The sequence below is a fragment of the Acomys russatus genome, chromosome 1 (assembly GCF_903995435.1).
Source record: "Acomys russatus chromosome 1, mAcoRus1.1, whole genome shotgun sequence".
Classification (NCBI taxonomy): Eukaryota; Metazoa; Chordata; class Mammalia; order Rodentia; family Muridae; genus Acomys; species Acomys russatus.
In genome coordinates this window covers 93,672,029-93,686,239 of record NC_067137.1, presented here as the reverse complement: position 1 = coordinate 93,686,239, position 14,211 = coordinate 93,672,029, and the positions used below count along the sequence as shown (strand labels likewise).

The 14,211-nt window shown below is 39.7% G+C and overlaps 1 protein-coding gene across 9 annotated transcripts in view; it reads left to right on the top strand.

The window, feature by feature from the left end:
* Positions 1–14,211, top strand: part of Numb (NUMB endocytic adaptor protein) — a 114,105-nt gene that overhangs the window by 42,654 nt on the left and 57,240 nt on the right. For 2 of the 9 annotated variants that reach the window (XM_051148807.1, XM_051148821.1), the window contains one exon: positions 5,613–5,697. The exons of the other annotated variants lie outside the window; for them this stretch is intronic. The gene's annotated coding sequence lies outside the window, so the exon portion shown is untranslated. The remainder of the gene's footprint in view (positions 1–5,612; positions 5,698–14,211) is intronic. 9 annotated transcript variants of the gene reach the window in all.

The following is a 14,211-nucleotide window of genomic DNA, read 5'->3' as shown; positions in this document are numbered from 1 at the left end:
GGCAGGAGCTAAAGCAGAGGTGAGGGAAGGGTGCTGCTTATTGGCTTGTTCTTTTTTCTTTAAGGATTTATTTATTACATATACAGTACTCTGCTTGCATGTACACCTGCACACCAGAAGAGGGCACCAGATCTCATTATAGATGGTTGTGAGCCACCATGTGGTTGCTGGGAATTGAACTCAGGACCTCTGGAAGTGCAACCAGTGCTCTTAACTGCTGAGCCATCTCTCCAGCCCTGTTGGCTTGTTCTTCATGGCTTTCTCAGCCTGCTTTCTTATGAGGTGCCATCTTCGGGTGGTACCACCCACAGAGGGCTGAACCCTCCAATATCAATCACTAATTAGGAAAATGCCCTACATGCTTGCCTACCACCCTATCTTACAATTGAAGTTCCCTGCTCTCAGATGACTCTAGCTTGTGTCTAGTTGACATGAAACTAGCCAGCATACTTTGTTGTAAGTGCCTTCCTTGTCTACACTTCTTAACTGGCTTACAGCCTTACCAGATTTCTCATTTTTCTTGGTTACTTGCTCTCTCACTGTAGATCTGAATAACAGCAGTGAGCAGTAACTATGGCATAAGCTAAATACTATGCTGTCTTCTGCCAAAGAAATTAGTCCAATACTTTTAAATTCAAATATTGAAGTTCTTAGAACACAAGCAGAAATGCAGCAGGGTTTTTCAGAGTATCACATGAATGGGGCAGTATTTCCCCTCTGAAATTTCCGGAGCCTGGTTGCTACTGTCTTGTTTCTCTAAGCATTCTTATGTCCCCAGGCTCCCACCACAGTGGCCTTCTAAGCTCTACTTTAGGTATTCAAAGGCTTTCAGTCAAAGGTTTCAAACTCTTTGTACAGACTACTTTCAAAGGCCTAAGAACCACACGATCAGATTTAGTACAGCAGTGACCCCCACTTCTGAGTCCAGTTTTCTGAATTAGTTGCCTTTCTAATTACTATTGTTATTATGATGAAATACCCAACAAAAGCAGTTTAAGTGCTCAGCTTTCTTCCTTGGTTCTGCCACATTTAGAGTGTGAGTCTTCCTCCGTCAGTGAAGCTGATGTAGATAACCCCTCACAGCCATGCACAAAGGCTTGTTTCTGTGATGATTGTAGATACTGCTAAGCTGACATTAATATTAGCGATCACACGAGGCAGTAATACCATAGTGATTGTGCATGTTTTCTGCCTGGGAAGTGAAAAAAGGAGGAAGAGGAAGGAGCTGGTGTCCCCATACACTTACAGGACCTGCTTCAACCATCAGGACATTTCTCATTAGGCCTCATCTCTAAAAGTCCCATAACTCGAGGCGCAGAGCATTTGCCTAGCATATGCTAGACCGTGGGTGCCAGACTCATATCAAATTAAAAAACAAAACTGGGCCAGGCGTGGTGGTGCACGCCTTTAATCCCAGCACTGGGGAGGTGGAGACAGGCAAATCTCTGTGAGTTCGAGGCCAGCCTGGTCTACAAAGTGAGTCCAGGACTGCCAAGGTTACACAGAGAAACCCTGTCTCGAAAAACATAAAACAAACAAACAAAAAATCCACAAAACTGGAAAAAGCTTTGAACATATAGACCTTTGAAAGACATATAAGACCCAGACTGCAGTGACCAGATACCTGTAGGAGCAGGGTTGGCCCTGCTTGAGGCTCACTGGTCTACATTTAAGCACATTAAGTACACATTTAAGTTCTGTAGCTTGTTGCCTCAGCTTAGTGGCTGATGGTTTGTAATTGGTGATCTAGCATTTGGTGTGAATGTGCTGATGTCTGATCTGCTGATAGTTTGGTTGAAGCCAGATGAAATAAAATATAACTCATATGTCCGTTGGCTGATAGATTTTTGACCAGTATACATGTAAAGAAGTATTTTTCTCTTTCTGTATGAGTCCTCCAACATTTGCCTCATGGTTTGAGTTCTGGAAGTAGCAGATGAGAACAAATTCAGTTGTGTAAAATGCTTTTCAGGTCTCAGCTCTATCACATTTTCTAATGTTTAATTAGCCATAGCAAGTCAGCATAACCAAGCAAAAATTCTCAAGGAGTAGCAATAGATTCCATCTCTTGACTTGAGGAATAGCAAAGCTGCATTGTAAAGAGCTATGCATAAAGAATTCAAGGAATTACTTTGGCCAGTTGTGCACACAATTTACTGTTGTTTTCTGTGCCTGAGAGCCCTTTCATTCCAGCTATTATACCTACATAGTCTTTCTTGTTTTGATTTCATTGTTATTTGAAATAATCCATGGTTATTTAATTTTACCCATGTTTCTTTTTTGTAGTGTTACTTCTTTCCTGTTACAATGCTTCAATTTGGAATCTTCTTTTTCTTTGTTTTCTTTTTTTTTTTTTTTTTTTTTTTTTAATTTGATTTGATTTGGTTTTTGAGACAGGGTTTCTCTGTGTAGCCTTGGCTGTCCTGGACTCACTTTGTAGACCAGGCTGGACTCAAAGTCACAGTGATCCACCTGTCTCTGCCTCCTGAGTGCTGGGATTAAAGGTGTGTGCCACTATGTCTGGCGTTTTTTTGTTTTGTTTTGTTTTTGTTTTTGTTTGAGACAGGGTTTCTCCATATAGCCTTGGCTGTCCTAGAACTTTCTCTCTGTAGACCAGGCTGGCCTCAAACTGAGAGATCTGCCTGCCTTTGCCTCCTAAGTGCCGGGATTAAAGGCGTGAGCCATCAAGCCTGGCTGGAATTTCTTTTTTCTTTTCTTTTCTTTTTTTTTTTTGGTTTTGGTTTTTCCAGTCAGGGTTTCTCTGTGTAGACTTGGCTGTCCTAGACTCAGTTTGTAGATCAGACTGGCCTCGAACTCACAGCAATCCACCGGCCTCTGCCTCCCAAGTGCTGGGATTAAAGGCATGCGCCACTACTGCCCGACTCTTTTTCTTTTTTCTAGCATAGTATTTGTATTGATTATTTGGGAATTTTCACATAAAGCACCCTGATAACACTCACTTCCCAGTCCCCTGGTACACCCCCAACTTTTGTGACCTCAACCCCAAATAAGGGGAAAAAGAAGAAAGAAAAAAAAGCAAACAAAAACCACAAGTCCAATTTGTGTTGCCCATATACTCATTGGCACATGGTCAGACTTTGACTGGCCAGCCCCTTGGTTGTGAATGCGTTTAAACTCAGCACTCTGGAGGCAGAGTCAGACAGATCTCTGACTTTGAGGCCAGAGTAGGTGGCATATGCCTTTAATCCTAACACTCCAGAGGCAGAGGCAGAGGCAGAGGCAGAGGCAGGCAGAGCTCTGAATTCTAAGCCAGCCTGGTCTACAGAATGAGTTCCAGGATAGCCAGAGCTATACAGAGAAACCCTGTCTTGAAAAAAAATCAAAACCAAAAATTAAGTATGTCCAAGCTACTGCTAAAGGCATCTGTTGTATTGCTAATTATATAGTGTGTTTTGTTGTTGTTTTTAGTTCTAGAATTCCAAAGTTTGTTGTTTGTTTGATTGATTGATTGGCTTTATAGGTTCTTATTCCCTGGTAAAATTCTTATTTTGTCACCTAAATTCTTGAGTATACTAATCGTAGTTATTTTCAGGTTTTTACTTGGTAATTACAATGTTTAGATTCTTTCAGCTTTTTGTTTTGTTTTTCTGTTGTCTGCTTTTTCTCTTGGCTTTCAGTTATTTGGCTCTCTCTCCTCTTCTTAGTAGTTTTTAAAAAGAATGTCAAAACTTGTATATGAGGAATGATAGATGCTCTTGATGACTTAGTTCCTTAGAGAGGACCTACTTTTCTTCTGATGGTAGTTAAGAGTATAAGCAAGTGACGTTGGTCCATTGTGGCTTGAGATGGCTTGAGCCTTTGATTCAGGCTTCTCAAGGGCTGGTTTAAATCCAACTTCCACTTTCTTCAAGTGTTGCCCTTCAGAGGTACCAGATGGAATCCTGGGTGTTTGCCAGGACTTTTCTTTTTGGCAGTTCTCGAACTCTTAATTTTTTCTTAGTTAATCTGAAGGTTCTACTTATATATAAATATATTTTAAAATAGGAAGTTTGCTTAATTTTTTCTTAGTTAATCTGAAGGTTCTACTTATATATAAATATATTTTAAAATAGGAAGTTTGCTTAATTTTTGGCCTCTTGCCTCACTAAGATTAGAATTCGCTAAATTATTCTGAGGACAGAAGCAGTATAAGATGTCTAGAGTTATTTTTCTGTGATTTCTTTTTCTCTGGATTTTTAGCCCCTGTGCTGGCTAGTCTTGTCAACTTGACATACAAACTAAAGTTATCTGAAAGAAGAACCCCCAGTTGAAAAAAAAAATGACTCTATAAGATAAAGTTCTGTGTCAAGTACCACCTCCTAATCTTATCAATCCTTTTTTTTGGTGGGGGGGAGCTCTCACTTTGTAGATCAGCCTGGCCTCAAACTCACAGAGATCTGCCTGCCTCTGACTCCCCAAGTGCTGGGACTACAGACGTGCATTAGTTCTTAGTATTAATAACTTATAAAATAACAAATTAACAGTTTGAAACATACGTTGATCATTAATTTGCTATATAGGAATCCTGCCCTCATACAAGTTACATTCTTATAGAGAAGAGTTATTGAATACTTATTTATTTAAAAATGTAATAAACAGGCATTTTCTTAATTAGTGACTGATGAGGGAGGGCCCTGCCCATTGTGGGTGGTGCCATTCCTGGGCTGGTGGTCCTGCGTTCTATAAGAGAGCAAGCTGAACAAGCCAGGAGGAAGAGAAGGAGAAGCCAGGCAGTAAGCAGCACTCCTCTGTGCCTTCTGCCTCAGCTCCTGCCTCCAGAGTCGTGGTCAGTTTGAGTTCCTGTCCTGATTTCCTTCAGTGATGAACACTGCTATGGAAGTGCAAGCTGAATAAACCCTTTCCTCCCCAATTTGCTTTTTGGTTATAGTGTTCTGTTTCAGTGGTAGAAACCCTAAGCCTCTCAAAATCCTGCTTGTTTCATAGCTCTGAACTCTAATTTCATTCGTGAAGATCCAGTTCCAGTTCTTAATATTTAACCTTTTCTTGCCATGTATTTTCTTTGGCACTGGAAGAAATGTACAGAACAAAAAAATGAGATTATAAACGACTTTTCAACATATTGCAACAAGCTATGGGAAAAAAATCTTAGTTGATGTGAAAAAGGAAAGAAGGTTGAGACTTTAGAATGAATCATAGAGATCCCTTTGTCATTTTGAGTGGATTTCCCTTGCATTCTACAACTGTGGGTCCATTTCTACCCTTTCTGGGTTTCCCCATAAACATTTCTTCCTAACAATGCCAGGAATTTTTGACACTGACCTTCATCTTTCATGTCCCTTGATCCCTTGACCTTTCCTTTTTTGTTGTATTCCCAGGATCCAGTGGTTGGGAGTGAATCAGTAGTAGGCAGAGCAGCATGTGTCTGCAAAGCCCCCATCTGATCCCTAACCCAGGCGCCTTGTGTCTGTGGGATTGCTCATTGTGTCTCTGATCCGTGTGTGGCTCTTGACGCTGCTCAGTGACTCAGTGATGATCTTCATTCTCTCATTACAGCAAGCCATTTTCTGACAAAAATTGAAAGCCTCTTTTTATTTTTGTACCTGTGTCACTAAGAGCAATTGTATAAGACATTTATTGTTCTCATTTTGCAGATGAGGAAACTGACACTTGGTGAAGTTATGAAATTTGTCCAAAGTCACACAGCTTGTAAAAGGCACAGCCAAGATTCAAAGCCAGGTCTGTCCAACTTCAAAACTAAGGCTAAGACACTTTGCAATGGCTGTGATGCACCAGCCTATGATGACTTGTGTTGGTATTATTATTGCTTAAGTGTTCCCTAATTCCTCTGGGTAATTTTTAGTGGCAAGGTTTTTTTGTCCTTCCTAAGTTTTTCATTTTTCTTTTGAGTATTGTGAAAAGCAGTATAGTGTAGTAGCTAAGGGCTTGGGTTTTGGAGACAGATGACCTGGGTAGAGACTTCAAAGCTTCTGTGCTTACGTGTGTGACATTGGGAAAGATACTTAACTCCTTATATCTGAGTTACCCTTTCTGTAAAACAGTGACAGTGCTGTTGTTCACATGAATTACTGCGGACATTGGCTAATTTCATATGTGTAAGACATTCTCCTCCTTGTCCACACTTGTCTTACTATGTGCCTGGCATTCTCATCTTTAGCAGCTAGGAAAGAAAAGCCATTATTTTAAATTACCTAGTAGGAAATGTACTTAAGCAAAGTTTAGGCTACAATATATACATAAACCAAAATTAAGCTTGAATAAAATAGACCTAGAAGGAAATCACTAATTTGGTCACTAATTTGTGTGAATCACATTGAGTGGCAGTTTACAGGTCTGACACCTACAAATACCTTATATATCGTATTAGTTACTTTTGCATCACAGTGATGACAACACCTGACAAAAACAAGTTAAGAAGCTTACATCCTTAGTGAGTCTGAGGCCATATGGCAAGGAAGGCATGCCAGAGCCCGAGTTTATGCATAAGGGTGTGTAGGAGACGAGGTACCTATTTCAAGTCCATATTCATAGATTTAACTTGGTGCTTGATATATATACGTGTGTGTGTGTGTGTGTGTGATATCTATCTTCTCCTATTATTTTTTAAAACATTTCCTTATTTTCTTCTGTGTGTATGTGCCTGATGTATGTATGTGCATAATTTGTGTACACAAGCGCTTGGAAATCAGAAGAGGCATCAGATTCCCTGGAACTGGAGCTATGGATAGTAGTGAGTCACCACATGGATTCTGGGAACTGAACCTGGGTTTTCTGGAAGAGCCCAGGGTTTTTTTTTGTTTGTTTGTTTCTATTTATGATTCCTTAAGATAGATGCGTATTAAATATTCTTTTTAAAAAATATTTATTTATTTTTTATTATTATGTATACAGTGCTCTGCCTGCGTGTATACCTGCAGGCCAGACGAGGCATCAGATCACACTATAGATGGTTGTGACCCACCATGTGGTTGCTGGGAATTGAACTCAGGACCTCTGGAGGAGCAGTTGGTGCCCTTAACCTCTGAGCCATCTCTCCAGCCCCCTTATTAAATATTCTTTCCCCTTCTTTCCTTTTTTCTGTGGCACTGGGACTCAAATCCAAGTCCATGCACATATTAGGCAGAGGTATCTTGATTTTATTTTCTAATCTTATTTAAAAGTGGTTCTGTCCCATGAGCCTTTATATTATTAATTATATATATTTTCAAGTTTAATGTTTCTATTATAATTGTCTTTATCTTTCTGTAATAAGCTGTGATCTATAGTTTGTAAGTCCATGTGTGGTTTTAAATTTTGAAAGTGTGTGTGTGTGTGTGTGTATCTTTCTGTCATATACAATTTGAATTATAAAACAAGATTCAACTATCTCTAGAATCAAGAAGAGATATTTCTAAAACCCAGTGATCTAGACAGTCTAAGGTTAAAGGGATGAACTAGGGTGAGCAGGCAAATGAAGACAGTAAATGGCAGTTGCTGTGTGACAGCACCTTAGTGGCTTCTCATGCTGATGTGGCTTAAATGGGTAACCAGTGATCCACATCTTCATACTTACCGTGGTTTCTAGAAAACTCATTTAGTGTTACTATAGAATGGTGGTTTTTGTTTTCTCCTTTTCCCTCTTCCTCACAGACTTTAACATGTCTATGCTGAATGAGGAAGTGTCTCTTTTTATTTTTAATGGCTTTTCATAATTAATGAACATTTATTAACACTTTTAGTAGCATTTTTCTTTGGTGAAATATAAAATAATGGTACATCTTGCAATTGATGGTAAGTAGTATTACTGGTTTCTTCAGTCACAGCCAATTTTCTGTCTCATGATCAAGAAGAATGAAGAATGAGGACAATACAGGAAGGGCGGGCAAATAGCAAACAGTTCTCTAATCAGTTGTCAAATAATATCTTTGAAGCAGAGAGTGTTTGTGTCTTAGGAATGGGCCGATTCTGTCCTATCCATATGCAAATAAGGTATTAAGCCAGGATGAACCTGGTTAGTTAATTTATATATAATTGAGGAGTTCTGGTCAAATGGACAAGCATGTACAGGCTTGGGAAAGCTCACTGTAGGTTCCATGTCAGGGATGAAGAACTAGCAAGTAAGAGAAACAGAGACTAGTAGTCAACCAGTGTCTTTGCATCAGTGCTTTTTGGATTTTGGTTCCTTAGCTCACCACTTAGGTTGTTCATCTTAAAGCCTTGGTATTCTTGGAGGTGACTACCAGTTTCACCAAGACATAGTCCCTTACCTGACTACCTGACTACATATGAGGGCTGCATTGCCCCTAATTTGTACCAATACCTTGATAAAACATAGATTTTTAAATACACAAAAGAGTGTGGTTCTTCTTTTTTTTTTTTAATAATTTATTTTTATTTTATGTTCATTGGTGTTTTGCCTGCATGCATGTCTGTGGGTGTCAGATCTTAGAGTGACAGACAGTTGTGAGCTGCCATGTGGATACTGGGAATTGAACCTGGATCCTTTGGGAAAGCAGTCAGTGCTCTTAACCACTGAGCCATCTCTCCAGCCCCAAAAGTGTGGTTCTTTACTTCATCCTAATTACTCTCTTATCACCTTATGCTCAACTAATTCAAAACCTTTAAAGGAGGATATACATGTGTACACATACACAGTCACACTTTGCTTGTCCCAAACTCTGTCTTACCCATGCTAGGCAAGTGCCATAGCCCCTGCCTGAGGATATAATTTAATTTTCTTATCCTGACTCTTCTTCAATTAGAACACAGTATTTTCTTGGACACAAGGTATTATTAACAATTAAGGGAAGCATGCAGGTCTGATGAGTCATAGTAACATAGTAACATTTATGTTACAGCTTCATAGTCAGCTTCTTGGTGAGAAAAAATATTTTTTAGTAAAGATTATTTTGGACAAAAGATACTTTTAAATCAAATTAGGGAACTTATTGAATGCTGAAGCATCTGAAAATATTCATGGACAAGGTAAATCAATAAAACCAAAAGGTAAGCACAGTAGTTACAAAAGCACTATGAAAGAAATGAGGAGTTGTGTGAAAACTTGGGGTTGGCATGGAAGCCCACACCTTTAATCCCAGCACTTGGGTAACAGAAGCAGGTGGATCTTTGTGAGGCCAGCCTCATCTACATAGCAAGTTCCAGGACATCCAGAGAGATGTTTTGTTCTTTAGAATTATAAAAGGCAGGTGAGATGGCTCAGTGACTAAGTGTGCTTACTGCTCTTTCAGAGGACCTGGGTTCAATTTCTGACACCAAGATGAAGGCTCACAACCATTTGTAATTCCAGTTCCAGGAGAATCTGATGTCCTCTCTGGCTTCTGTGAGAGCCAGGTATGCATGTTGCATGCATGCATGCATACACACATACACACATATCATATACATGCATGCATGCATACATACATACATACACACATATCATATGCATGCATGCATACATACATACACACATACACACATATCATATACATGCATGCATGCACACACACATATCATATACATGCATGCATACACACATATCATATACATGCATGCATGCATACACACATACACACATGTCATATACATGCATGCATGCATACACACATACACACATGTCATATACATGCATGCATGCATACACACATACACACATATCATATACATGCATGCATACATACACACACACACATATCATATACATGCATGCATACATACATACACACACATATCATATACATGCATGCATGCATACATACACACATACACACATATCATATACATGCATGCATACACACATACACACATATCATATACATGCATGCATACATACATACATTGCATGCATACACACATACACACATATCATATACATGCATGCATACACACATACACACATATCATATACATGCATGCATACATACATACACACATATCATATACACGCATGCATACATACACACATATCATATACATGCATGCATGCATGCATACACACATATCATATACATGCATGCACACACACACATATCATATACATGCATGCATGCATACATACATACACACACATATCATATACATGCATGCATACATACATACACACACATATCATATACATGCATGCATGCATACACACATACACACATATCATATACATGCACGCATGCATACACACATATCATATGCATGCATGCATGCACACACACACACACATATATCATATACATGCATGCATACACACAATACATACATATCATATACATGCATGCATACATACATACACACATATCATATGCATGCATGCATGCATACATACACACATACACACATATCATATGCATGCATACATACATACACACATATCATATACATGCACACATGCATACACACATACACACATATCATATACATGCATGCATACATACATACACACACATCATATACATGCATGCATGCATACATGTATTACACTCATATACATAAAATTTAAAATAAATCTAAATATAAAATGAATGATAGGTATTTAGAGAGTAAAAAAAAAAAAAGACCTCATCAATGAGATAACATTGAAGGTGAAACTTGAAGTATGAGCAAGAAATAAGCCCTTAAAGAGTCTAGAAGAAAAACATTTCAGGAAAAAGAAACAACAGATGACAATTGGAAACAAAAGAGTCACAAGAGTTACTCAAGCTAAGAGTAGGGCCGAGGCTATGCCTTAGCATGTGAAGGTTTGCTGAACATTTATGTCTGGGTGTTCTTTTAAGCATCTGAGTCACTAAATGCTTAGTTTAAACTGGATTTGAAAATACATTTAGAAAGTCAGTGGGGTGGTTACACAGTGCCATAATCTATTTTAAAAAGATTATTCTGGGGGCTTGAGATGGCTCAGCAGGTAAGGTTCCTGCCACCAAGCTTAATGATCTGAATTTGATCCCTGGGACCCTCATGTTGGAGAGAGAAAACAGACTTCTACAGTCAGTCAGCAAATATAAATCGAGCTTTGGTTGCCATGTGCATGGTTGATCAGAGAGAACAATTGAAGTAAGTCCTAGTTTACACTTTAGTAGCCTAGCCGAGGGATGAGTTGGGCTGTGGTGGTTCTGGCGATAGAGACAGAGCAGTGGACAAATTGAGGTTTGTTTTACAAGTGTTTGTTGAAAGCTTAGGTTAGGGAGCAGGAATGTAAGAAAGGGGAGAATAAGGTCAGAGTTGGTTAAAAGCTCAAGGATATTGTGTGTAAAATACTCTCCAAGTTAGAGACATTTCCGGTCCTGCCCTCTCCCCCGCTTCCCTTTCCCCTCCAGCCTGCCACTTTCCCACTCCTTTTTTCTCTCTTCTCATTCTTGGAACCAAGTATATTTTTATTCTCGCCTGCTTCTCCAGATTCCAGCACCTCTTTCTCTTCCTACACTTGCCAGATGCTTAGGGGAAGAGCATCAGTGTAAAAAGTAGGTTACCGTTCTCAGGAACCTGCCCTTTCCCACTGAGATGTTCCTTGCTAACTCAGGTTTTGCTGCATCAGGACAAAATTAAATTTTGTTTTTTAAGTAAAAGTAAATTCTTGGGTATGTTCCTAATGAAATCAGCCTGTGATGTGTGTTTCGGCCTTATCTTTTTGTTGCCTTTTATTTTTTTCAGATCTCCCTGGTCAGCCTAGGCTAGCTTTGAACTCATGGTCCTTCTACCTTCTACCTTACAGGTGTGCTAGCACTGCAGTGTCTGGCTTTGAGCATATACATCAGCAGTTTTTAATCTGTAAACTGTTAACATTACTTAAAATAAATATTCATAAATCATTAATTCAGTTTTCCCAGTTAAAATAAAATAAGGCTTGGCGAGATGGCTCCCCAGGTAAAAGCATTTGCTGTGTAATCCTGATGACCTAAGTTTGATCCCTGGAGCCTACAGTAGAACTGACTCCCTAAAGTTACCATCTAATCTCCACATGGTATACTGTGGCACATGTCATACGTACGTATGGAATAATTATAATAATAAAAGTTTTTTAAAAATGGTTTTGTAATTACAAAAAGAATCATGTTTGGCTGGTTTGGGAGTTTTTGAAGTACTAGGTATTGAAGCCAGGGCCTCAGGCATGGTAGGCAAGTGCCCTGTTGGTACCAAAAAATCCAAGGAAGGTCAAGAGGAGTTCTTCAAGTTCTGCTTTGACAACTTTTGTGTCTCTTGGTGTTTGAGAGCAGCACTTGTTGGCAGCAAGCAGACCAGGGCTGTGTTAGCATACTCTAGTGTTAATACCCGTGTGTAAATGCTAATTAAGGGGTCTCAGGTCTGCAAGTGTTAGAGGCCCTTTTTAGGCCCTGGGTAGCAACTGGCATTGCTGTCCATAAGTACTGTTACTGATTTTAATAGTGCTTCAACGATGCTTAATGCCAGTCTAGTTCCCCCCAGAAAAAGGTGGGTACCCCTCCTCCCTCTCATCAGTGAGTCACAATCCACCCCTTTCCTTTAAATTTTTTTCTTAAATACTTTCAGGTTCCACTTTTTGTGTTTTGTTTTTTGAAACAGGGTTTCACTGTGTAGCCCTAGCTCGCCTTGAATTCAGTTTGTAACCAGGCTGGTCTTGAACTCACAGAGATCTGCCTGTCTGCTTCCTAGGTGCTGGGACTATAGGCTTGTGCCATTACGTCTGGCCATTATTATCTGTAAGGAGTGAATAGTGAAGTCCTGTATTTAAACAAAGAATTTTGTGAAGAAGGTTAGTGGGGAGTGAAAATCCATAAGATACCTAAAGTGAAAATCAGATCGTAGGCTCCCGTTTAGAGCAAGGCTTAATTTATAAGTAAAGAATCCTTTGGAACAGAAGTGCACAACACATTCAGACTTGTACACAGCTTTAAATGATTGCTGATGAGCTAGAGGGAGTGTGGGTTATGAATGACTCTTGAGAATGGTAACTAGGACTGAGGGATATGTGGGTAGAGAAATGGGGCATTCAGACTGTCATTGTTTTACTCTCAGATGCCAACTAGAGGACGGCCAAGGCTTTATTTGTTTTAAAAATCTCTTGTCTGACAGCTAGTGGAGAAGGAATTTTTAGTTTAATCCTGAAAAATTAGAACAATCTCTTCTTACATTGTTTTCCCTGAGAGTGCTGTAAGTGGAAGAACTCCCTGACAGAAGGAATACAGTATTCATGGTGTCTTAACAGTCAGCCTGACAGAAGGAATGCAGTATTCATGGTGTCTTAACAGTCAGCCTGACAGAAGGAATACAGTATTCCTGGTGTCTTAACAGTCAGCCTGACAGAAGGAATACAGTATTCATGGTGTCTTAACAGTCAGCCTGACAGAAGGAATGCAGTATTCCTGGTGTCTTAGCAGTCAGCCTGACAGAAGGAATGCAGTATTCATGGTGTCTTAACAGTCAGCCTGACAGAAGGAATGCAGTATTCCTGGTGTCTTAGCAGTCAGCCTGACAGAAGGAATGCAGTATTCCTGGTGTCTTAACAGTCAGCCTGACAGAAGGAATGCAGTATTCATGGTGTCTTAACAGTCAGCCTGACAGAAGGAATGCAGTATTCCTGGTGTCTTAACAGTCAGCCTGACAGAAGGAATGCAGTATTCCTGGTGTCTTAACAGTAGCCTGACAGAAGGAATACAGTATTCCTGGTGTCTTAGCAGTCAGCCTGACAGAAGGAATGCAGTATTCCTGGTGTCTTAACAGTCAGCCTGACAGAAGGAGTACAGTATTCCTGGTGTCTTAGCAGTCAGCCTGACAGAAGGAATGCAGTATTCCTGGTGTCTTAGCAGTCAGCCTGACAGAAGGAATGCAGTATTCCTGGTGTCTTAGCAGTCAGCCTGACAGAAGGAATACAGTATTCCTGGTGTCTTAACAGTCAGCCTGACAGAAGGAATGCAGTATTCATGGTGTCTTAACAGTCAGCCTGGCAGAAGGAATACAGTATTCATGGTGTCTTAGCAGTCAGCCTGACAGAAGGAATACAGTATTCCTGGTGTCTTAACAGTCAGCCTGACAGAAGGAATGCAGTATTCATGGTGTCTTAACAGTCAGCCTGGCAGAAGGAATACAGTATTCATGGTGTCTTAGCAGTCAGCCTGACAGAAGGAGTACAGTATTCCTGGTGTCTTAACAGTCAGCCTGACAGAAGGAATACAGTATTCATGGTGTCTTAACAGTCAGCCTGTTTTTTAAAAGTTAAACTAAAATGTAAGCAAACTTAAATTTACCAAAAGCTAAATTTATATGAGAGCTAAATTAATGTTTCCTTTGAAA